The sequence below is a fragment of the Dipodomys spectabilis genome, unplaced genomic scaffold, assembly GCF_019054845.1.
Source record: "Dipodomys spectabilis isolate Male_0828 unplaced genomic scaffold, ASM1905484v1 ptg000171l, whole genome shotgun sequence".
In the NCBI taxonomy this organism is placed as follows: domain Eukaryota; kingdom Metazoa; phylum Chordata; class Mammalia; order Rodentia; family Heteromyidae; genus Dipodomys; species Dipodomys spectabilis.
Window position 1 is genome coordinate 2,168,072 of NW_024870848.1, and position 5,239 is coordinate 2,173,310.

At 39.2% G+C, this 5,239-nt stretch overlaps 1 non-coding gene across 1 annotated transcript; it reads left to right on the forward strand.

Moving 5' to 3' along the window:
• Nucleotides 1-4,680: 4,680 nt before the first annotated feature.
• Nucleotides 4,681-4,787, forward strand: LOC122119523. The gene has a single exon (XR_006149586.1). It is a non-coding gene; the product is annotated as a U6 spliceosomal RNA (small nuclear RNA).
• Nucleotides 4,788-5,239: the final 452 nt, after the last annotated feature.

Consider the following 5,239-nt stretch of genomic DNA (forward strand, 5'->3'; position numbering starts at 1 on the left):
CACAGTTCAAATTTCTTCTACTGTTGGTAGTCTTGACCCAGGGGCACTGTTCCTGGCTTGAGCATTTAAGCTCCCTTCCCGGGGCGCTCTTGCTCTGGCCTTGCCAGCAGAGTGTGCTCCACCGGCTGGTGGGGCTCTCGAACAGTTCCCAGTTTTAGTGGGTCCTGTGGTCCGGGTGTTGGGGTAGGGAGTCTAGGTCAGGGTCTGGGGATTCCCTCCATCTCTGGTCTCCCTTGATGGATTCCCTGTCCCCTGATGGGTACTCACCCTGTAGGTCGTCAGTTGTTGTTGCAGTCCGTCAGTTGTTGTTGCAGTCCGAGTTCAGTTGGGGTGGTTGCGGGCTGGGTTGGGCGGCCCCCCGCCGGGTCGTTGCGATGGCGATTGGGCGGGTGGTCTGGGGACAGGTCCCTTTGTGGCGCTGCTGGTGCCGGGCGGCTTTGGCGGGATGGAGCCTCTCCGCTCCGGTGGAGAGTGATGGGTGGGGTGGGATCCTCCTGGAGACTCCCGGCTGGTAGGTTTCTCTGTTCCTGGCGATCCGCTGTTCTGCAATCCGGTACCTGGTGATCTGCAAGCAGCCCCCTGTGTCTCTGTGGCTCCGGCAGCCCCTGCCGGGCCGGCTGGCCGGCGGCTTGGCGCACTGCCGCGCGGCCAGTAAAGGTTGGGGGAGGGGTCTTCGCTCTTCTCTGTTCTGAAATTCTTCTTTTCCTCTCTTTCTTTTTTTGTTATTTTCCACCTCTGGTTTTTCTCTGAGTGTTCGTCTTTTTGTTGTTGTCGGTCTCTTGGGGAGATTAAAGGTTGGAACTCGAACTCTCTTTTTGGTTGGAGAGAGCTGTGGCGTTTCCCTACTGCCCCGTCGCCATCTTGAGAACTCTTCTCGGAAACATTAATCTTAATGGACTAATAGTCTGTCAGTTTGATTTAACTTTTAATCAAAAATTAAAGTAATACTTGATAACGTTTTATTAACATATTTAAATTTCTTCATTCTTGTCATTTAAGATTCACTTTATAAAGAAATTCAACAGGTGACAGTGTTTTTCCATGACTTTTCCAAATAAATGATCATTTCATCATTATAGTGTATAGCACAATATACCCAGAAAGCATTTAAGGAAAATTTTTTTCCCATTCTTTGGTTTGCTTCAGTCTGTATTTAAAGCTGCATACCACATCTTACACACTCTATTGTCTGTCTTCTCATTTGAAATATTTCAATAAGTTTTCTTTCCCTAGTTTGTCAGCCAGCAAATCTTTATAAAACAACATGCTTTCATTCATTGTGCTTTCCAAAATATATCTTACATATGCCAAAACGAAGCACAATCTGAAACATCTGTGGATTTTTCCACCTAGAGTACAAAGTAATCACTTTCCAAACTCCTTAGAACCAGCTGTTTACTGGCATTAATTGTGCTGTCACTTCCATGCTTTAAAACAACAACATTTGACAATGGCATACATTTTAATTGGTTTACCACATTTGGTTTGTTTTCAGCAAGGACTGTCTTCACAGAAGATGGTAATAGATGAGGTTTGTAATTATGTATTTTGAAAGGGCTCTAAGTTGTGGATATAGAATATCCATTTCAGTGACTAAATATTTAAATTAAATCCTATAATGGATTTAATTGTGACTAAAGTGTTCTACAATCTAGATATTTTTTAAGGAAATATTGTAATTGTTCCCTTGGTGACAATGTAATTGGAAGACTTAAATTTTTCTTTTTTTTTTTTTATAGTGAAAACGCTGTACAGAGGGGTTACAATTACATGGGCAAGATAATGAGTACATTTCTTTTTTTTTTTCTTTTTTTTTTTTGGGTCTGGTCTTGGGGCCTGAACTCCGGGCCTGGGCGCTGTCCCTCAGCTCTTCAGCTCAAGGCTAGCGTTCTACCACTTGAGCCACAGCACCACTTCTGGCTTTTTTCTTTTTGCTTATGTGGTGCTGACGAGTCGAACCCAGGGCCTTGAGCATGCAAGGCAAGCGCTCTACCACTGAGCCACCTTCCCAGTCCATGAGTACATTTCTTATCAAGCATTGTAGCCTCCTCCTTGGTTTCCCCTTCTCATCCCTTCCCATCCTCCCACCCCCACCCCCTCCATGCAATCCTCCTCCCTGCCCCCACCAAAGTTGTAAAGTTCATTTTTCCATATAACGACTTGTACATCTCATTGTTCCAAAGGATCCAACTGTACCCCTATTTAAACGATTTGTTTTTTCCTTCCCTTCCACAAATTATACCAACCTCAAATACAGTGAAAGCAGGGTTATACCATGGGGGAAGGAAATACAAAGCAACAAAGAAATAATCTTATAAATGTGTAGAAACAATCACCTGAAAGAAAAAAAATTGAATACATATATTAGGGTTCACTTCCCTAAAATCAACTTATCTGACCTTTTCTGCTTGACTCAGACATATACTAGTTATTGCAAATAAGGGAAACCATGGGACCTAAGTTTCTTTGGTACCGGCTTACTTCACTTAATATGATTTTTTTTCTATGGAAGACTTAAAATTTTCATATACTATTGCCATCTTAAATGAAGTGAATGTACCTGGGTTTGCATACAGAACTTTTGGGACAGCATTAATGTTTGAATCTTTGATGGGATTTGGTTGGGAATTGTGGCAGGCTTTCATGGTATGAGAAGAAAAAGGATATGATTGGAATTTATAGCAATATCTAGTTGCTTCCACCCCTGGACAAGTCATTATCATTGGTGAAGATGTTGCCATTTGAATTTACAATGCCCCAGAAAGACCTATGTGTTAAAGAAAAATGACTTTCCATTTCCTCCCAGGCTGTGGGGAATACCTGAATAGTTCTTCTGGAGATTAAGTTCTTCAGAATAAAACCTATGAGAACATGCACTCTCATCTTCTTTCTTCTTTTCTCTTTTAATCATTCTAGGTCAAAAACATTTCTTTTTGACATACTCCTCACCTTGACATTGTCTTGTCACAGGCCACCAAAACAATAAAACCAACTGAACATACACTGAAACCTTCAAACTTATAAATCTGAGTAAGCCTTTCTGTTTAATAAATGGACAATATCATTTATTATGGTAGGTTATAAAGCTAACACAGAAATCTAGTCTTTCTAACAATGTAGAGTATATAAAAAATGCTTCATTATAAAATATCTAACTCCAAGTTATATTTTGTGTTTTTGTTCCTGTAGATCTTAGGGCTTAAACTCATGGCCTGACTGGTCGTTTTGTGTTCAAGGCCAGTGCTCTACATAAAATCTGAACTGGAACTCCTTTTCTCCTGGTGGTTAATTGGAAATAAGAATCTAATGAACTTTCCTATTCTGGCTGGCCTATTCATGTTGCATACTTTATGTAATTCCAATTCTCAGCATTATATAGATGTTCCAACTACAATATAAAAAACTTAAAATATACTAAGGATATTTGTAAAGTATAAAATGAGGGAAGAATTTTCATCCTTTAGAAATCTATGCAAAATCTATGCTAAACTATTGATATTTTACTGGACCTTTCCTGCAACCAGTTTGATATAGTTTAATACTTGTCACACCAACTTTCTCTGTATTCTACTGCATATATACTTTTTCACGTATGTTTGTATGTGTATACATATATGTATCTATCTATATATGTTCCAATGTGCATCATCGGACTTGAAACTGCTTTGTTTTGCTGTTCAGCAATGAACCTTGTTGGCTCATTCTGTGACAATATCTGTTCTCATTTTCATCATTCCTTTATTTACCAAATCATCAGCCTTCTATAATCAGCTTCATTTCTTGGGTAAGGTTACCAATCAGTCCAACCAATATCCACCCAGAGGCTTTTAATAAAGCAAGTTTTAAGGAAGAATATAACATGAAGTAACAACTACAGAAATTCCACAGAGACCTGACATCTTTCACATTTCTGTCTTCCTTCTCTTCTCATACTTCAGAAAGTATTGACTAACATTATAAATATACTGCAATTATAAGTTAAGGATCAGTGTTTTCTTTCCAACCTGAAGCCTTCTTTTCCATGATTCTTGACATAAACTTTTTGGGAGATTTTTTGGATTGTGATGGGATTCCACCCAAAACAAAGCCATGTATATCAAGAAAGTCAATGTTTTCAACTCAGAGTAGTAAACAAAAGAGGGAGAAAATTAAGGTTAGCTATATATGTTAAGCACAAATATAGGCAATATCAAGATATCTTGAAATTGTATACTTTTACTGGATAAAGTGGCTCAAACCTGTACTATTATCTACTTAGAAAACAAAGATTAGAGAATTGCAGTTCCAGGCAAGCCCAGACCAAAAAAAAAAAAAAGAAGTTTCAGAAACTCTAACCATTTGATGGGTGCTATGTGTTTTGCTTGTGTTAGGAGGACCACAGTCCAAGCAGACCCAGGCATAGTGATACTTACCTCAAAAGAAGCAATCAAGTTACAATCTGCAGGTATGGCAGTAGTAGAGATACCAAAGTTGTAAAGTTCCTTTCATTGTTGCAATGGGTCTACTTGTATCCCTATTTAAACATTTTCCCCTTCCCCTCCACAAATTATGCCAACATCAAAAATGTGTGCTTATGTAAGAAATGCATGATTCTAAAATTTCATGACAATTCTTTTGAACTTACTTTTTTGTGGAATTGACTAAGAAAATAAATTACACCTTCTATATAAAAAATGTTCTGTGCTTAATCCAGCAGCCCATACACTAACATCGGAATGATACAGAGAAGATTAGCATGGCCCCTGCTCAAGGATGACTCGAAAATCAGTGAAGCAATCCATATTTTTACAACAACAAATGCTGGAGGAGATGGGGCCACAAGGGAACCCTACTGCATTCTTGGTGGGAGTGTAAAAGTCTTCAACCACTTTGGAAAGCAGTATGGAGTTTCCTCAAACGACTCCCCATAAGGCTCCCCTATGACCCAGCAATCCCACTTTTGTTCATTTACCCAAAGGATCACAAACAAGACCATACTAAAACTACCAGCACAACTATGTTTACTGCAGCATTATTTACCATAGCTAAGATATGGAACCAACCCAGATGCCCCTCAGTAGATGAATGGATCAAGAAAACCTGGTAAATATATACAATTGCATTCTCTGCCTCCATCAGAAAGAATGACATTGCCCAATTTGTTAGGAAATGGAAAGATTTGGAAAAAATTTATTAAGTGAAGTAAGCCAACTCCAAAGAAACATAGGTCCCATGGTTTCCCTTATTTTCAATAACTAAT